Source organism: Triturus cristatus, chromosome 5_1, assembly GCF_964204655.1.
Source record: "Triturus cristatus chromosome 5_1, aTriCri1.1, whole genome shotgun sequence".
In the NCBI taxonomy this organism is placed as follows: Eukaryota; Metazoa; Chordata; class Amphibia; order Caudata; family Salamandridae; genus Triturus; species Triturus cristatus.
Genome location: NC_140587.1, coordinates 385,343,224 through 385,363,961, shown reverse-complemented (window position 1 = coordinate 385,363,961; position 20,738 = coordinate 385,343,224).

Sequence of the window (20,738 nt, the reverse complement as noted above, 5' to 3'; positions counted from 1 at the left end):
AGACACATGAGTCCCAATAAAAATGTCACAGTGCATATCAGGAACTGCATCATGAGTAACATCTAGAAGAGTCCGCACATATGTAACCCTGCACTCCCCAGTTGGTTGACCCACCATGACACTTGGAAACAATGGAGATCATGACACAACAGCAAATAACTTGATATCGAATTATACTGAGAAGCTAGTGTCTGGGGACAGTTGAGCACAGCAAGAATATGAATCCATGCCACCTCTTGTTCACTGTGAACGAAACAGTATTGGTGCACCCCAGGCCAAATAACACACCTCAATACTGAAGGTGTCCCCACACTCTGAGACATGTGAGTACTTAGGAAACCATAGCCAAAAACATTGCAATCCCTTGGGACTCACAACACTTTACACAATGTACATGTTTAGAATGTGTGAATTTGCCACTTTGTGAACAGAAGACACATCTGCCTGTATGACAAAAGTCACACAATGATGTGCACACAAAAATATATTTACACAGTCATTGTATGAGTTAGCAGCCGAATTCTAAAAAGCCACTGTAAATAAGAAATGGGGTATCAGTAAGTACATATACATGGCACCACGGTCGTCTGGATGACTTGACACTCGAAAGTTCGTATCAGCAACAACCAAGGACTTACACACATGCAAACACACTGTGTGAACATGGATATGTATATTCAGAAAACAAGTGGTAATCAAACTGTGCCTTCTGGTGAAATGTGCCTGCGTGTCCACGGAAAGTGTAAAAGTACTTTCTTTTGCACTTCCCTGGGAGACATCTGTCATGCAGGCACATTATTGTCCTTCACAACCAACTAGCAAAAAGAAGCATAGGAAAAATGGAGACATGTTGACAAGTGTAGTGAGTGCCAAGGTACAATACTTATTGACTGAAAACTTGAATCATGCCACCTGTCACATGGCCATTCGTATCATGATGACACAGTTGCCAACACATCTGACCCACTGCCTGTCATGTGGAGTGGCACACATGTCCAAACACAGGACAATGCATTAGCTAATGGGCCTGCAATGTGTCGGGATAAGGAGCACCTGCACTGAGGAGACACCCTCATGGCAAGAAAGAATGTCCACACAGATGTCAGCACACACATACCAAACTACGTAGCATCTCGCCCACACACTGGTGGCAAAAATGGATGAGCATGAGACATGTATTTCCATTTTTGACACATGCTGCAAAGCACAAACATTAAACCCAGCAAAACATGACTGGATCACTGCATGTTGAGTGTCTGTCCAGACAATTATCACACACAGGTCAGACCCGGCAAGGAGACTTAAGGTTTGGACATGTAGGCCTTGCCCGCACAAACCCCCCATACCTGAGACAATGTGATTGAGACAGATCAAGAAGTGACACCTCTTAATCTGGGTTTACTCTAATGTGCATCAAGAATACCTAAATGTACTCCACATCACCTCGTGAGGCTGCCAACACATATTTGTGACCAACAACCATCAACAGATAGTTGTAAATAGACACACAGGCACTGCCCAGTGTGAGGATGCACAAGCAAAATGGGGTCAGCCTGTACCATGGACACATGTAGCACACTTCAGATATATACAAATGAGGGCAGGGAACTATGCCAAAGAGGCCAAACTATGCTGAACACACAGAGAATGGGCACAGTGTTGGATGACACACATGATTCAGAGGCAAGGGTGTCTTAGGGGACTGTAGTGGGAACACTGCTCCATTGTCCTGGAATTATCTGACTGTAACCTGAGCTACCGTCCCTGCACTATGCATATCTCCCACTCATGCACATCATGTCTGAGGCCACAACATTGTTAATGCATGCTGCAAGTCTGTTCATTTGAAAACTCACACTCCTATGTTGAGACTCAGCATCAGTGCCAACTAACATGGACACCCAAATGACTGTACAGGACAGGGCACAGGCAAGGTAACAACACATGTCTCAGACCCCCCCACATGATGCAGAAAGCAATGTGCACTTGGATTAACTGGCAGCCTAGATGACCATCTGCAATAGTGATTACTCACAGACCAGGGAACACATGTCATTTAGGGGAAGGGAGGAGGAACAGCACCGTTTGACTTTGGGGGACAGGATATGCACTGCACCAATTAACCCTCGCTGTGTATCCAGGCAACTGAGCACTTCCAAAAGCTGGTGACACACAACAAACACACATGTACCTACCCCCTTCCTGCTGCTGCAACTCCTGTAACCGCCTATCCAAGTCAGGGAAGACCACCGCCAGGACACGCTTCATCTGTTGGGTCAGTCGTCGGCCCCCGCCGTGCTTGTGTGGAGGTGAGTCTTTGAGCTGCCACCGGGCGATCCTCCGGGTCCAGCACCGGATGTCCTGCCAGCGTTTCCTCACCTGGGCGAGGGGCCGACTGCGACCCTCCACAGATCTCATGGCCATGACGGCCTGCTTCCATATCTCCCCCTTGGCGTAGGCGGATACCTGTGAGGATGACAAAGTGAGACAACATCACTACACCTACTCCATGTCACAGAGACACACATTTGAACATCTTTGATATGTAGAACAGGGCATATTATGCTGGCAACCAATTGCACCTTTCTCATAGGGACATTGGCCTATGTGGAAGCCCCAATGCACTACATGGCATTGAAAGTACACAGGTGGCATGAGGGGTGCAACACACTCCATGATCATGGCACACGCTGTGCATCACATGCAACACCAGGCTGATGGACAGCACCTCCAAGCAGTCACATGCCCCAGGCCACTGACGCAACCTCAGCAGAGTACACAGACACACACAGGCACAGATCAATCACCTCCCATTGGCAACAGCGGATACAAACCTCACTCGGCACATGTGCCACTTGCCTGTGGGGTGTCACAGGTGTGGTGCTAGCTCAGCAAGTCAGACACTCTGCACGGCTTACTTCTCACTTCAGATGGGTGGAGCTGTTGCCTCCTCCATGCAGCTGGGGTGCAACACTCCACATAGACACTCACCCACATGACAAGGAACATTCACACACATCAATGTCCAGGGGCATACACATCATTTGGACACTCTCACCACAGCTCCGCTCAACTCACACACATCTGTGGGTACAGTCACCTGTCACACCGGGGGGGGGGGGGCAGGGAATCACCTCTGGACAATAGGACAAAAATCGCCATAAGGATTGGGCAGGCTGAATGTGCCATGCACTATGCAGTGAATGTCTCAGTAAGCACAATGCAAGTGAGGAGTGCACACAGGAACTACATCATGCTCTGCATGGGAGACATTAGCAATTCCCCCCCCTGGGACCCACGCTAAACACCATTGCATGTCTGTCACACCAGGACACAATGCCAGAAGTGACAGTCACAAAAAAGGGGCACAGTCAAAGCTAGTGGAGTCAGCACTCACCTGCTCCCCTGGTCTCCCATACAGGCTGGGGTACTGTGTGAGGATTACATCAAGCAATGCCTCATTCTCCTCATGGCTGAAAGGCTGGGCCCTCTCCACAGTCCCTGACATGGTGCCAGAGGAATCACAAGCAGCAGCAGTGGTGTCGAGTGTAAGGTAGTGCAGGCAAGTGCCCTCTCATGGGTTCTGGCTGACTTATATCTGCCTTGCTGGGCTGTTTCATTTACAGGAGTACAGAGTGATTGGTCAGTCTCATTTGCATCCTACGTTTCCTCCAATCCCTTTAAACAAACCCCAGTGAGGGCCCTGCATGGTTCAAAATTTAAGCATGATCTGAAGTCAACAACCACTTTGCAACATTGTATTTAGTTGCCAACTGCCTATTCCAGGCCACATGATTGAAAATTTGAACTTGAAAATCGGTATCCATGACAACCAGCATGCATTTAGGCCCTAATACTTGTCCCTCATGTGTCCCTATGTAATTTAGCTATCCACACACAGGTACGGAGCATTTCACACGTACTCCTACCGCACCAGTTGCACATTGCGTTTGCCACGTACGTGTACGACCAGTGTGTACACGTAGGTGTACGACCAGTGTGTACACGTACGTGGACTACCAGTGTGTACACGTACGTGTACGACCAGTGTGTACACGTAGGTGTACGACCAGTTTGTACACCAACGTGTACACACTGGTAGTCCACGTACGTGTACGACCAGTGTGTACACGTAGGTGTATGACCAGTGTGTCCACCAACGTGTACACACTGGTAGTCCACGAACGTGTACACACTGGTAGTCCACGTACGTGTACGACCAGTGTGTACACGTACGTGTACGACCAGTGTGTACATCAACGTGTACACACTGGTAGTCCACGTACATGTACTACCAGTGTGTACACGTAGGTGTACGACCAGTGTGTACACGTACGTGTACGACCAGTGTGTACACGTACGTGGACTACCAGTGTGTACAAGTACGTGTACGACCAGTGTGTACACCAACGTGTACACACTGGTAGTCCACGTACGTGTGTATGGTCCGTACACACACCCGTACCCCGGCGGGAACAACAATGTGATGATAAGGACCGTTCACATGCCCTCAGAGCGTGGGTACGGTGCACTTCACAGCTTACACAGGTGATAGGTGGAGCACACGAATGGAATGGAGGTGTCAGACTCGTGCACGGCTGTACATCAAGTCATAGTCATTGCAGTCCTACATGTGCAAGGCCTAGGTGTTTCAGGCAGTGATGTGGCACATGTCTCCTCATGTTTTAGTACAATAGATGTGTGATGACCTGTGTACACATGTCATGTGTGATGGGGCAGTATGTGGCACACTTCCCCTTCCCAGAATGCACATATATGCATGTAGTACAAACGTGTCAAGCACTGCATCACTGGTATGGCACAGTCACCAACACCCGCAAATGTCCCCTGATGCCAGGGACAGGGACACTAACACCTGACATCTAAGTAACAGCGTGCCCCGATGTGAACATGTCCTGTGTGTGTCATGTGTTCCCATGAGCTTGCTGGTGTTGTTCCGTCAACTGGATCTGCTGTTGCTGCATCCAACATGTGTCTGTGTGTAGATGGGCATGGGACACATATATGCACACCATGCCACATGTGGATTCACACGTTACGTGTGTCTGGATGCTTCAAAGATGATTTTATGACATGAGGACATATCTGCGGCGTATCCATGTCTGTGTTTTCTTTTTTCACGTGTACCCCTTCATCGCTATGTGTATGATCTGTAAATTTCCAATGACGTGTGACCTGTGCGTCTAGATTGATGCCAGCAGTATGTCTGAGATGACATCCTTCAAATGCAGATATGTGGATGTATGTCACTCCTGTGATGTCTCTGGCTGTTCACTTACACTGGCCCACAGCTAGTTTTGGGCCATGTCATGTAGAACGTGACTATCAACGGGTGTAGCTGGCTTGTCGTAGGAGTATCACCTGGCTGGCATACGTGTCCTGGATGTATAGCACAGACCTGACTCTGTATTTAGCAGATGTGTAGTAGCAGTTGAGCATGTGCTCAGTTCATTGACATTGATGTTGTTAGGTACTCACTCTTCGTTCTTCCTTCCAATTATCTGCAGGGCACCGCCTCTCCCCCGACCAATGCCAGACTTGGCTGCCTTGAGGGAACGTGACAGCATAAGACGTTACCGCTTCTCGCAACAGTTGATTGAGAACTTGACCGCAAAGCTTGAACAACACCTCCAACCGCGACACAGGTATCCTACTGCGCTGACCCCCAAGATGAAGGTGATGGCAGCCCTACATGTTTTTGCCACCGGTACGTTTCAATTCACCATAGCTGATGTGGGTGGCATGTCACAGACCATGTTCAGCCGTGTCCTGCATGATTTTTTAGAAGCCATGTTGGAGCACCTGGATGAATTCATCCATTTTCCAACTCGTGAGCAGTTGACAGGTGTCAAGGGTAAGTTCTATGCCCTGGGAGGGATACCCCATGTCATAGGGTCTATTGATGGGACACATGTGGCTTTGGTACCACCACAGGCACAGGAGGTGGCCTATCGCAACCGTAAACATTACCACTCTATAAATGCCCTTGTGGTGTGTCTTGCTAACATGCTGATTTCCCATGTCTGTGCACGTTTTCCAGGCTCAGCACACGATGCCTACATCATGAGGCGTAGCAGGGTGCCAGAAATGATGCTGGGGCTGCACAACGAACGAGCATGTCTTGTTGGTGGGTATACTCTGTTTGTCCTCTGTTTTGTGCTATTTTAGTGTCTTACGGCATCACCTGACCCACTTCTTTACATGATGTTTCCATGTAGGGGACACTGGCTATCCCAACTTGCCATGGCTGATGACACCCCTCTGCAACCCCAGAACAGCTTCAGATCACCGTTACAACAACGTACATGGGCAGACCAGGTGAGTGATTGAGAGAACGTTTGGCCTCCTGATGAGCAGATTCCGGTGCCTTCACAAGACAGGCGGGTCCCTCCCATATGCACCGGTGAAGGCCTGCAAGATCTTCCTCGTGTGCTGCATGCTGCACAACATGGCAGTGGAGAAGGCTGTGCCACTCATCCTGGATCCGGATGAGCAGGAACATTCACCCGTGGAGGATGAAGGGCTTGGTCACGAGGCAAGTGATGATGAGGACGACATCCGGAGTCAGCTCATACGCAACTTCTTCTCATAATGGTGAGTCCATGGGTCTGAGTGTGCACGGCTGGAGCCTTCTGTGGCATGTGTTGCAATGTGTGTGTCCAGCTGACTGTATGCTAAGTGACTTAGATGTGTGTCAGAATGTGTCACTCGTGTGATGATGTCCTTCCACACATTTTAGCTTAGACCCTCAATTGTAATATAGCATGGTGACAGACTTATTCCTGCAGAGTAAATTACCATGCATGCGGATGACAATCTCTTCCCTGACTTCTTGTGTGTCTGTCATCCCCAGGGTGTTTGGCATGCTGTCTGCTCGTGTCATCGTTGGGCTCCCGCTATTCCTCATGAGTATTGCAACATGTGCTGAATCAGCGTCCCTTGCACGGACATGGGGAAAAGTCTATTTGATTAAGTATTGCTGCACGGCATTTTGGTGTTGGTAGGTGTTTGTAATGTGTGGGCACTGCTCCTGTGCATGTTGTTTTACTATACATACATGTCGACTCACCATGGGGCACATGACATGTTGCATGATAGTCACCCTTCGTAGCAGTCATCTGTGATGGGACTGTGGATTCTGATGAAGGCATCAATGTGTGTACAACTTCCCTCTGAAACATACGGGATGCTACGGGTGGACATAGTGTGGGACATCCCCATGAGAGGATAAATGGGGAATTGAAGCCCCTCCGCGTGCAGCAGGGGGTGTTTGGCTCACACACTTCACTTGTGTGCCAGTTCAATGGATTTACAGCATCTGTGTTGTGAACGGGGTGTCCAGTGTAGATCCCACATGTTCTGCCAAATGACCTGTGAGTCTGTTCCTATTGATGCATTTCCCTAGGTGTGAACCTGAGTAATAAAGGTGTACCTCACCCTCAAAGGTGCCTCATCTCTGTCAATGCTGGTCTCTTGCCACTTTGCATGCGGCATCTCTGGCATAGTTGTCAAAGATTGGGCATATGAGTCTATGTGTAGTTTAGCAACATGCATGCAGTTCTTCAGGGATTAGAATGTCCATTGTGCATGATGTCCATGGTTGTGTATGTATTTGGGCATGTTGGTTGCCACAACAGACCGTCAACACCTGCTGAGGGTGTGTATCCTGTGCGCAGCTTGTCCTTCAGTTTAATGATCCGGTGTCAGTCATCTTTGGTGATTGTGCATCCATTGTCTCTGGGTGTGCCATGGGAAACCGGACAGTCCTCCTTTACATACGCCTGTTGCAGTAGTCCTTTCTGACATCCTTGTCTTTGTGTGCAACTAGTGGCATAGTTTCCATGTCATGCCACCTGCTGCTGCAGCCCCTGCAGCGAGGGCACAGAGAGTTTACAGATTCGTCAACACACACACCTCAAAGATGCTCCTCCCTTCCTCCCTCCACCCATTCATTTGTCTGGCATCAGCATGTCTGTGCCACTGTTGCGCCCACGCGGTGCGAAAGGCTGGACCGTCAGCACATGCAACGTGCACATTGCACGAACCTCATGTCCTTACATGACCCACATCACACTACAGTCTGATGTTGCAGCCACCCTCCAAGCATTGTCCATCCAAGGAGCTACCGCCTGCTCTCAGCCATACCCTAGACGCACACACGACACCTTTGCATGATGATTTCAACTCCAACTGCCTACACAGCGCTGCCCCGCCTTCCAGGCCCTGTCACAGCAACCAGGTAATGTCCCTCCTACTCCCCACCGTCTCCGTACACCAGCAAGGCCATGGGAGTGGGACTCAAGCCTTCAGCATGTAGTATAGTGGCATAATCTGGCACATGGCCCAGGTATCATCTCTCAGTGTGTCAATCCTCAATGTGTCCAGGTCCCCCTCACCAGCATCACATGCACACAGCACCTCTTCATCAGCTCGTATGCCATTGACAGCCAGGTGCTCCTCACCCTCATCAAAGACGCAGCCATTGGCAGTTCCAACATTAAAGAAGGCATGAGATCCATTGATGGATGGCTGAACATCAGCCACCTGAGGCTGAACTTGTACAGGACTGAGGTAATCATCTGAGGATTGTCCCCTTACAGGTGGGTCAACTGCTTGTGTCCCACCCGCAAGAGCCCTGCACATGCACCCAGTGGCCACGCACACAAGATGGTGTGCATCATGGAATTGTCACTCACATTTACCATGCTAATCACCAGCATATGTACCTCAGGGTGCTACACCCTCTGCATGATGCACATGATCCACAGATAGATCCACTCCAGGGAAAGACAGACCATGCCCCAGGAGCACAACACCAGCCGTGTCAACTACTGCCCCGCCCTCTACGGAGCAAGTACATCCTAACACCCGGGAAACCAGTCCACATCCAGGCTGCATGTGCACACCTCAGCTTCAACACCATGCGCCCCAGCCACATCACCGTCCACCAGAGATAGCTGCAATGTATCACTGTGTGCTGCAGGATGACCTTCAGACTCCTCGCCCACACTCAGGAGGCAGGACACAACCCCAGACCCCACACCAACCTTGGCCGTCTGTCATCGGAGACCCCGTTGTGCCAACTCCGTGCATCCAACCTTGCCCTGGCCACCATTCTTCACATCCACCGTACTCCAGCATGCTGGACATAGTTCTCCCACCTGGCAAGACATACCTGCTACTCCCTCCCCGGCAACATCCACATGAGCCATGACCTCTACGCCTTCAGGATACTCTTCCAAATTGGTCTGTCCGCACAGTAATGCATGCCCCCCCTCAGCAGCTTGAGGCCATCACGGGTGAGTATTGTGCTCCATGTCTGTATAGTATGATACATTGTGACCCATGTGTGTCCTGTCCCAGACTGAGATTCCAGGGTATGGATGGCTGGAGTTAGTTCAACACTCATGCATAGTTTGACATTTCCCCACACATAGGTTGTGTACTCATGCAAAATGAATGCAACATGTAATTGTAGAAAAAGAGATTTATTCTCGGTGGGGGGCATGTTTAGTGTGGACAAATAGGTGCTATACAGTGTGCATGGAATCCAAAGTTCACAGGGGGAGATGGCATCCTTGACAGTTGGAGTCATCAGAGTCCAGACCACGGTGTTGGTCATCATTGGTCAGACTGTGACCAGCAAGTCCATGTGGCAGAGAATGTCATGGGATGAGGTGCTGCTGTTGCGCCAGAGGGCCAGGTGCCAGGTCAGGTGACCTGGGAGATGTGGATGGTCCGCTGCCTTTCACGGTCTTTTCCGTGGACAACCCACCTTCCTCGGGGGACCCTCAGATGCAGGTCTTGACGATGCTTGGGACGCTCCGTCGGATGAATCCTCCTCCTCCTCCCTCCCTGTGGCTGGTGCTGGTCTTCGCCTGGTGGCACAGGGAGGGTTGCCCATGTTGTCAGCAATCCGACGGAGTGAACGGCTTATGTCCGTTTGCACCGCCAGGAGCTCAGCCAGTCTTGCCTCCATCTGTCCTTGGTGTTGTTGTTGACTGGCTTGTTGCTCGGCCTGCTGGTTCTTTATCTCGTTGAGGGTCCCCACTACCTGGCTGATGCCCCTAGTGTCACGCCGGTATGTCTCCAAGATGTGGCATATGTGTGACATACCGGTTCCCTCAGCTGGCTGGTCAGGTTCACACCTCCGCCTGCCTCCACTCCCACCACCCCTGCCCACACGAGCCTGGCCTGCCATTTTGGGCACATCAGGTCTACCAGACCCCTGAGGGATGGCATTTGCAGGGTTGTCTGCCTCCTCTTGGGTGGCCGGAGAACGTTGTCCCTCCAGGTCAGACTGGCTCAGTTGTTCTGTGCGGGCAGGGCTCCTGGGTGTCTCCTGGGATGTGGCAAGAATGGGGGTGGTGGTTGGCACAGATGTACCTGACACAGGTGCTGCAGGGGCTGGGGCACCAGAGAGTCCAGGTTGGTTGGGGTCATCCACAGAGTGCTGAGAGTTGTCGCTGCCGGTGGGATCATCTTCCTGCCGAGCCTGGGCCTGTGATTGTTCCCCCCCAGTGTTGGGGGGAGATCCATGACGTTGCCCTGTGTGTGAGAGGGAGACAATGTTAATGCATTTTCATGCGACATCCATGTTTCATACATGTTCAGGTTGCCACAGTTCCTCCAGATAGTTGTATGTGCCTAGCATTCACATCAATGTTCACTTGTAGATGGGTATGTTGCAGGGGACTGATTGAAATGTTATCCAGGGTCTTTGACATGTCGCATTTGGCCTTGGATGCTTTTATGGCTGAAGCTTGCTCTTGTTGTGTCACATGTCCATTGTGACAGTGTGTGACTCCCTTGGCTGCCCTGGGGGTTGTGTGCTTGTGTGAGGGGTGAGTGATCCACATGGCCCCCCTCACACAAGTGGCCCGCCACCACAACCTCTAAGACATCTCCTACGCCGACGACACCCAGCGTATCCTCTCCCTCATCAAGGACCCTCACACCCCCAAGACACACATCCACGAGGGTCTGAGGGCCATAGACGACTGAATGCGGAGTGGCCATCTGACACTGAACTCGGACAAGACGGAGGTCCTCATCCTGGGAACCACACACTCAGCCTGGGACGACTCCTGGTGGCCAATCGCTCTGGGGACATCACCGACACCCACCAAACACGCACGCAACCTAGGATTGATCCTCGCATCCTCCCTCTCCATGTCCAAGCAGGTCAACGGCATCTCCTCCTCCTGCTACGACACCCTACGCACGCTCTGCCGGATCTACTGGTGGATCCCGACATAAACAAGTGGAACAGTGACACAGGCCCTCTTCAGCAGCTGACTGGACTACACCACTGTACTCTACGCAGGACTCCCATCCACACACCAACAGCGGATACTACGCTTCTGCAACGCCTCGGCACAAGTGATCATCAATGCCCCCCGCCACAGCCACATCACCCCCCTCCTGAGAGACCTGCACTGTGTCAACATCGACAAGAGGATCACCTGTAGGCTCCTCAGTCACGCACACAAGGCACTCCACACCCATGGACATGCCTACCGGCACATCAGACTCAGCTCCTACACCCCCACCCGCAAGCTCCGCTCCGGCATCCTCACCCTCGCAGCTGTCCCCCGCATCCAACGTACGCCCGCCTGCAGCAGATCCTTCTCCTACCTCGCTGCAAGGAGCTTGGACACCCTCCCAACCCACCTACGACTGACCCAAGACCTACTTGCCTTCTGATGTCTCCTCAAGACCTGTCTCTTCGAGCAGTATTGTAACCCCCCCCCCCCCCCTCAGTGACTTGAGACCCTCACAGGTAAGTAGCGCGCCTTACAAGTACCCAGATCGATTGTTGATTGATTGACGGTGCCTGCTGGTGGGTGTAGTGTGATTCTGCTGTTGGTCTCCCAGGTGATGTATCTGTCCCCCCATGGCGCATGCTGCCATGTCAGTGAGTGTGAGTTCCTGTCCTAGTTATCTGAGCTGGTTGTGTTAGATTTTGCAGTTGTTACAGGAGGGCCTTGTGCTGCCTACAGCAGGGCCAAGTGTCAGCTACCTTGTCAGTACTTTGGCAGTCCCTGTGCATTGCGCATGGTGCATGGGTATGTACCTGGGCCATATGGGCTGAGGGCATTGGTGTCTGTTTCTGGGTTGTACTATATGTTTAGTGATCCCCACCCTCCCAGCATCCCGGACATCCTGTCTTGGGTTTGTGGTTTGTGTAGGCTGGGACATGGCATGGCCTTGCTTTGTAAATGGGGCATACTCATGTTAGTGGCCTGAGCATTGTTTAGAGTGTGGTTGTGTCAGGTGAGGGCTTGGGGGTAGGTGAGTGCATTTGTTGTAGTTGGGGTGTGGATGCCATTCCCCCATGTTACGTGAGTTGTTTGTGTACTCACCAGGCTCTCGGACTCCTTCAACTCCGTGTACTCCCACCGGCGGAAGCAGGGCCATCACCTTCTCCTCCCAGGGATGGTAATGTACCGGTCTGCGGGGCAGCCCACCTCCTGTGATGCTACTCTGGGCATATTCCTTGTTCATTTTGCGCTTGACTGCCCTGCGCAGATCGTACCACCTGGCTTGACATTCATTCCTGGTCCTTCTGATGGGCGCAACAGCATTCACCCGATCGACGATCCTCTGCCACAGGCTAGTTTTTTGGGATATGCTGGTCTGTCTGACCAATGTTCCAAACAGCTGTGGCTCGACTCTGATGATTTCGTTGACAAGGATGTCCAGCTCCTCCGTTGTGAACTTTGGATTCTTGGCTGTGGGCATGGTGTGGGGTTTGGGTGTGGATGGTTGTGGGTGTGTGGGTGTGAATGTGTAGGTGTGTGTGTATGTGTAGAGGGGGTCTGTGTGAAGGAGGTTGTGTGAAGGTGTGTGAGTTAAGGTGTATGGGTGCAGTTGTTTGTATGTGATGTCTGTCAGCAGTGAGTCTGTTGCAAAGGCTCATGGTTTGTGTTTGTGGGCCCTTTTTATTGGTCCATTTGTGGGTGTGGCTGTGTTTGAACTTTTAGTGGGTGTGTTATAAGAGGTGGTTGTGATTTTGGGCCTCTGTTTGACTGTTTGGATTTGCCAGGTCAGTCTTTTAGTTGCTTTTTGTCCTGTAGACATGTTTTGTGGTGTTGTGCGAGTCGAATTGATGGTCCTTGTGCTGTTTTACAGTGTCCTGGTTCAGTATGAGTCTTTTTCACGTAGGTAAGGTGCGTCCATGGCTATGTTGTTGTTCAGTTTTCACATGTGCAATGGTGTTGTACGACTCGTACATACGCGATGCTGGGGTACGGTGTTGGGGTACGGTGCGTCCAAGTACGGGGCTGGGTTGGGGTGTACGGGGCGTACATACGCAGGTGCTGTGGTGGGGGGTACGGCGCTTACATACGTGTGTGCTGGGGTACGGCGCATACATGGGGGATGCTGGGTTACGGTGTTGGGGTACGGTGCGTCCGAGTACGGGGCTGAGGTGGGGGTACGGCGCTTACATATGCGTGTGCTGGGGTACGGCGCGTACATGGGGGGATGCTGGGGTACGGTGTTGGGGTACGGTGCGTCCGAGTACGGGGCTGGGGTGGGGGTACGGCGCTTACATACGTGCGTGCTGGGGTGGGGGGGTATGGCGCGACCATACGCAGGTGCTGGGGTACGGCGCGTATATGCGCGGGTGCTGGGGTGGGGGTACGGCACGTACATGCGCGGGTGCTGGGGTGGGGGGTACGGCGTGTACATACGCGGGTGCTGGGGTGGGGGGTACGGCGCGTACATGCACGGGTGCTGGGGTGGGGGGTACGACCCGTACATACGCGGGCGCTGGGGAACAGCGCATACAGGCGCGGGTGCTGAGGTGGGGGGGTCCGGCGCATACATACGCGGGTGCTGGGTTATGGCGCATACATGCGCGGGTGGGGTGGGTGGTCCGTACGACTCGTACCCCATGCCCAAGTGTACCAGGGTAGTGGTCATACAAAGTTTGCTCCGTACGGGACGTTTTCCATACGCTTGGGGATTCGGAACGCCGGTACGGATCGGACTTGTGCGCTCGGACTTCAGTTTTACAACTCGTACGTAAATCTGTCCAGGGACGTCTCATAGACTTTTCCCGAGGCAATTCGTATGTAATTTAACAGTACGAATCGTACTTTGCCATTTGTACGGGACTTGTACGACTCGTGCGTAAAAAAATACGGATACGAGTCGTACGGGAAATATTTTTACCGGATCGGAATCGGCACCTCAATGCTATCTTTACATGCATTGAGAGAATCTTCATAGCAGTCAAAATCTCCAAGAAATTCCATTTCAGTCTCCCAAGGTCTGAAGACTTGCAGAAATAGAAAAAGTCTCTTTTATCCAGAGTATCACAACCTAATTTCCTTAATCAATTTTCCTTTGTCATGCTTTGCCAATCATCCTTCAACGTATTTTCCTTCATTTATTTTTTCTGTAGCTTTTTTAAAAACTATAATGTTGTATTATTTCATATAGACATATGTTTTCCAGGTATGGACTTCTATTTGGATAGTACGTATCCAACATATTTGTTTTCAGAATATCTGTACTTTCCGGTTCATTCAGTGCCAAGTATTCAATTTCTTGTACAGATTACAAAACTCGATTTCGTGTTGCAGCAAGACCTACACTTATCCAGATGATTCCTCTTGACTTTGAATATAAACTTGCAGATGTCAAACAATCTGAACATTCATACGATCCGATTTCTCGATGTGAAAGCATCTCTAAGCTGAAGCTGTACAATTTTTTGCTAAGTGTCTTCTCCTGTGAAATTTCCTCCCACATTTCCTTTAATTCTGTCTGCTCAGATTTCGTAATATATGACATGACATAGCGAGCAACAGCAATTGAGTTATCTGCAACATATTGTATGTCCATATTTGCATTCCACATCTTCAAAATCACCGGATTGTAATCATTAATGTACTTCGATTCTTCTGTTCTTCTTATATTATAAGTATTTTTGGGTGATTTTCGAGTGATAGTATGCCTCACTGCTGACATAAAACTGTTCACTCTTCCTTTGGAAATTACTGGACATGGAAAGCCAAATCGACATTTTGTGTAAAATTTATCCTTTGACTTATATTTCCGTCTGCAATATTTTCCACATCAATGACTCTGAAACCGTAAAACGTGCTGTCTTAAGATATTTTCTCCTCCTGCTTTCGTAATTGCACAGGTAACATACTCTTCAATAAAAGATAAAACAGTCTCATCTGAATCAGTTCCAAATTTGGGTGCATTTTTGATCTATAAAAGCACCTCTAGCTTCGTATTCTTTTCTCCCAAAAAAATCAATAACTTCGCCAAAAGGTGGATTTCTTTTATTACAGATAAAAGACATCATAGCTTCAAATCTATGATTAAAATATCTGCAGACATTTACAGGATCTAGGGAACACAGTTCTCCAGGTGTCTTCAATTCAATATTTTCTATATTTGAATTTGCTTCTCGTAGAAAATCCAGTAAATCATCCCATGCGTACTCAGCACAGCTAAGTGTAACAAACCACGTAGGGGTTCCTAAGTTTCATTACATACATTTTAGTTCCCGATGATGTCGATACCAATATTCATTAGTGCCATGTTGACATGCCATCAAATTAATTAACTGTGATACTAAATGTTCGTCTCTTTCTTCAACTTTGTCCATAAATTCCTATGTAGAAACATGTGAAAGATGCATTCCAGTTTTTAATATATGGTTGACTGCATATGAAAGTGCAGACAGATCACTCTCAAATATAAGATGAAACAAATATGAAATACACTGACGAAATCTTGGTTCTTCTGAGTACAGTCGTAAAGTACGATATTCTGAAGCTGGAATCTGAACTGGTCGTTCATCATATCGTCCACCTTTTCCAGTAGGGAACAGCTGTGGAAAACAACGAGCTTCCAAAGGTTCTTCCCAAACACTCATGGGAGTTCCTTTTGCATTTTTTCATCTGGAACAATTCAATAGTATCTCCTATCAGTACTTTTGAATGTAGAGGGTGTACAGTATAATATTCATAATTTTCTTCTTTTCTGGAATTATCCACTTTTTCTATTTGTCCACTTGAAATATGTGTTTTATCTTCTACAGTCATTTCTTCTTCTTCTACATTTACACTTTTATAGTAAATATTGTTTTGCACCAGATATAAAGTAGTCTTTTGGACTTTCGTGACATCTACTAACTCTTTCCATATTTTCCGACTCTTTGCGGGTACACCATTAACAAGAATGACTACAGGTTCAGTATGCTCTCTTTCTACACCAACAGTTTCAAAAATGTTCTTAAAATCTAAAGTTAAATACACAACTCTTCCTTTTAAAGTTCTTTGTAGATCTGTTGGAGGCAGCTTACTTGTTTTAGGCTCCATACAAAGTATAGCCTGAAAAGGGTGCACAGATTGTATAAAGATGGCCTCAATATGTATTTAAATCTTTAAGTTCAGGAGGTATAGCTACTAATTCTAAGTCATTATGGACAGCTCTAGCTGGTATTTTCTTTTCATCTAATTTATTTTAACAATATTTATAAATACATTGTACAGTACCTAACTCAAAACGACCTTCCACAAACAGATAAGCAGCAAATTCTTTCCATTTATCATTGTATTCGTTTTCACTTTTTAAAAACACATCTTCATTCCTAGTTTGAATTTTATAATGAGTACGTCGACAACAAATACAAACATAGTTGGGATTTTCACCAGAAACTACTTTAAACTTTGTTATTTATTTTTCAAACTTCACATCAGTACTATCTTACATCTCTTGTTCAACACCTACACTTATCCACCTCTCACTTTCTCTACACTCCTCTTGACCAGCAAAGAAACGTAACTCTATATCATCACAATTTTTTTACATCCAACACTTAACCATGCAAAAGAGCTGTATTAATTTCAATTAGACATAATGCAGGACTTTTCATGTAGTATAATCTTCTAACTAAGTTTCGCATTTCGAAATGATGTACTGCTAACATTCTTAAATGATGAAAACGACTTTGACACACTTTCCTAGAAAGACAAGCCAGAGAATTACCTTGCAACCCTGTATTTTCTCTCACTTTGCAAGGATCCAGTCCTTGTAATATCTTAATCTTCTGTTTCACAGTTTTTCTTCCATATTCTCTTAAGAAATTTAGTAAAATATAATAATAATAATAATAATAATAATAATACGGCATTTTCTAAAGCGCGAACAGCTACCTCACAAGGAGGTGTCCCGGCGCTAGGAGAGCAGGCATGGCCACAAGGACCAATTTTGAGCACTTAGCGCGGTTGGGTGAAGAGCCAAGTCTTCAACATCTGCTTAAAGCAGGATTCAGAGGGGGCCTGCTGAAACGCTGGGGGCAGGGTATTCCATAGCGCCGCCACATTGGCCGAGAAGGTTCTTCCTCCCAGCCGAGCCCTTTTTGTTCGGTGAACTGCTAGCTGAACGCGGCAGTTGGAGCGGAGGGAGCGGGCCTGGGTATATCTCGGCAACCGAGCTCTCAGGTAGTTTGGGCAGGTGCCATACAGAGATCTAAAGGCCAGCGTGAGTGCCTTAAATTTGATCCTGCTGGCTACTGGTAACCAGTGAAGTGAAAGAAGGTGCGGAGAGACTGAATGATTGAAAGGACTACGCATTAACAGTCTCGCAGCCGCATTCTGGACCATTTGCAACCGCTGAGTTAGGTACTTTGGCAGGGCCAGATAGAGGCCGTTAGTGTAATCCAGCCTTGATGTCACTGTGGCATGGATTACTGTTTTTCGGCAACCCTCTGGTAGGAGTCGCAGAATCTTCCGTAGATTCCTCAACTTGCACAGACAGCACCCAACTACCTGCTGGATATGCGAGGCAAAGGACAGGCTGTCGTCCCATCGCACCCCCAGATTTTTTGCCGTTTGGCTCGGCGAAGGGGCCGGTCCCATCGCCGCCGGCCACCAAAGCTCCGAGGGTGGAGGGGAGCCTTTTCCAAAGAAAATCACTTCCGTCTTGTCTGCATTCAGTTTTAATTTGTTGGTGTTCATCCAGCACGCAACGTCTTGGAGACAGCCCTTGAAGCTCGAAAAGGCCGCCTCCGACACCTCCGAATATGGAAACACCAGTTGGGTGTCATCGGCATATGAGATTGCCTTGACCCCCCAATTGGCAATCAGCGTAAAAAGCAGAGCCAGGTAGATATTAAATAATAATGGGCTAAGTGCCGATCCCTGAGGGACGCCACAGCTGAGAACCTTAGGTGTTGAAGAGACGGTCCCCAGTGCCACCTTCTGGGTTCTCTGAGTCAGATACGACTGTATCCATCCCAGCGCCTGGTCCTGGAGGCCTACCTCTGCCAGTCGCTTTAACAGCCTTGCGTGGTCAACCGTATCAAAAGCAGCCGATAGATCCAGGAGCACCAGCATGGCTGAGTCTCCCGAATCCATCGACCACCTCACTGACTCTACCACCTCAATTAGTCCTGTCTCGGTACTAAAACTGGGTCTAAAGCCTGACTGCGTCTCGTGCAGTATCCTATTTTCCTCCGTAAATTTACTTAACTGCCGCTGGATTACTTTCTCAAGCATTTTGCCCAGCGCTGCCAGCAGAGAAATCGAACGAAGGTTACTAAGGTCCGTGGGATCCCCATTTGGTTTTTTCTTTAATGGGAGGAGGGTGGCGTGTTTCCATATCTCCGGGAACACCCCGGAGGAGATGGACATATTCCAGATGTGCTGTAAAGTGGGAGCCACAAAGTCAGCTATTGTATATCAATAGATTGTTGACGTATACTACAAATACTACTACCATCCCATGTAAGCACTGGAGCCTGGGTACGTCTCCCTTTAACTTCCTCAGCTATTACTTGTTCAACATTTCTAGGAATTATCTTTTCTTTTTGAATTGACAACCATTTTTCACTTCATAACAGCGACCACAGGTATCAACTGCATGCAGTAATCTATTTTGTTGAAAATAACTTTCTTCATTAAAAAAAGGTTCCATCTATAGAGAGCTGCGAGCCAGCGGGCTGGCTTGTAGAGGAAGACCTGCGAGACAACTGGCTGGCTCATAGAGAGCGAGCTACGGGCCACCTCACAGAGGCACATTTGCGGGCCAGTGGGCTGGGTCGTAGAGGAAGACCTGCAAGCCGACTGGCTGGCTCGTAGAGGGAGAGCTGCGGCCCCGCTCACAGAGGATCAGCTGCAGGCCGAGTAGTGTAGGGAGAGCTGCGGGCCATCGACTTGCAAAGGGATAGCTACGGGACAGTTATGTAGGGAGAAGGAGCGTGAAGGGGGTATCTCGCAGAGAGAGAGCTGCGGTATATTTCTAGTGTTGGCTTGCAGAGGTACTACTGCAGGCCCGAAAACTCGAAGAGCGAGAGCTTATTCCTAAAACCATGTAATCTTTCAAACATATGTCACGTCTGTTTTCTACCATTGAAACTGAGAACCACCTTCCCTATACACCACAAATCCCACGAACCTGCCAAAAAAGTATAAGTGCTTTTTTTATACCAGATAGAGCTCTATTACTTAATTTTTATAAACACTACTATAGGGTCACAAAGGTGCACAAAATAAAGAATATAAGATGAGAAGAGTAAACGGAGGTGTAATTCCTAAACTTTAATTATACCGTTCCTTTAATATATGTGTATTCAAAGGTTTCAGTGGGATAAAAAAATGACGGTTGTGTAAAAGCGGTGGCAGTGTTCAGCACCTGTAAGATTCAGCCCACTTAAAGGCCTGCGTATATTCAGCACAGAAACACAACCTAACAATTTTCCTCACTTATAATAACAGTTACTTTACTAGTGTGAAAAAATCGTACAGAAAATTTACTAAAACATTTTTTTTCTTTTTTATCTCTCACACATTGATAAAATATCTCTTGTAAAGAAACTTCCCTCTCCACCTTTATTTCGTAAGAATGAGCAATAAATAATCCCTTTAGCAGCATCTAGTCACTAACTACTAACACAGTGCAGTATACCCAATTGTAAAGCACAAACACTATTTAGATTATATCTTAAAGCATCATCAAATGATTCTAACCATGCATACATACAGAAGGCAACATGTACGTTTACTTTGTCCATTTACTCTCCATGTAATCTGTGCACATTTTCAACAGGTTCGCAGTATAACACCTGTCTTCACTTATATTCAAATATACCTCACAGTGTAAAATATAACATCACAACCAATGCATATGTAATATTTCCAACATAACACAGTGCAGTTTTATACCAATGAAACTGATTGCACCATTCTCAAAATAGTACATACCCTACCAATATGGCAATAAATTTAGAAGTGATATTTTTATAATACAAAGAGCTGTATTAGATTGTTTTTATACTCAGTACCGCTGGGTGCACAACATGGTGGTGAGAGCTGGACAGAGTAAATAAAGATGTAATTCCCAATCTTTTTATGTATCGTCCCTTTACTATATATATATCTTAACAGCTTTAAGTGGAATGAAAAATTTGGCAACTGTCTTAAACGGGTGGCAGAGCTCAGTACCAAGAAGACCCGGACCACTTAAAAGCCTGCGTATATTCAGCAGACAAACACACTCTGACAATTACCTTCACTAATAATCACATTTACTTTAGCACTGTGAACAAAATCGTACAGAAAATATACACAGGACATTTTCATTTATTTTTTATCTCTCATATATTTATAAAAAATGTGTTCTCAAGAAACGCTCCCCAACAACTTTCATTTGATAACAACACCAAAATCCAAAGCCTCCCAGTAACA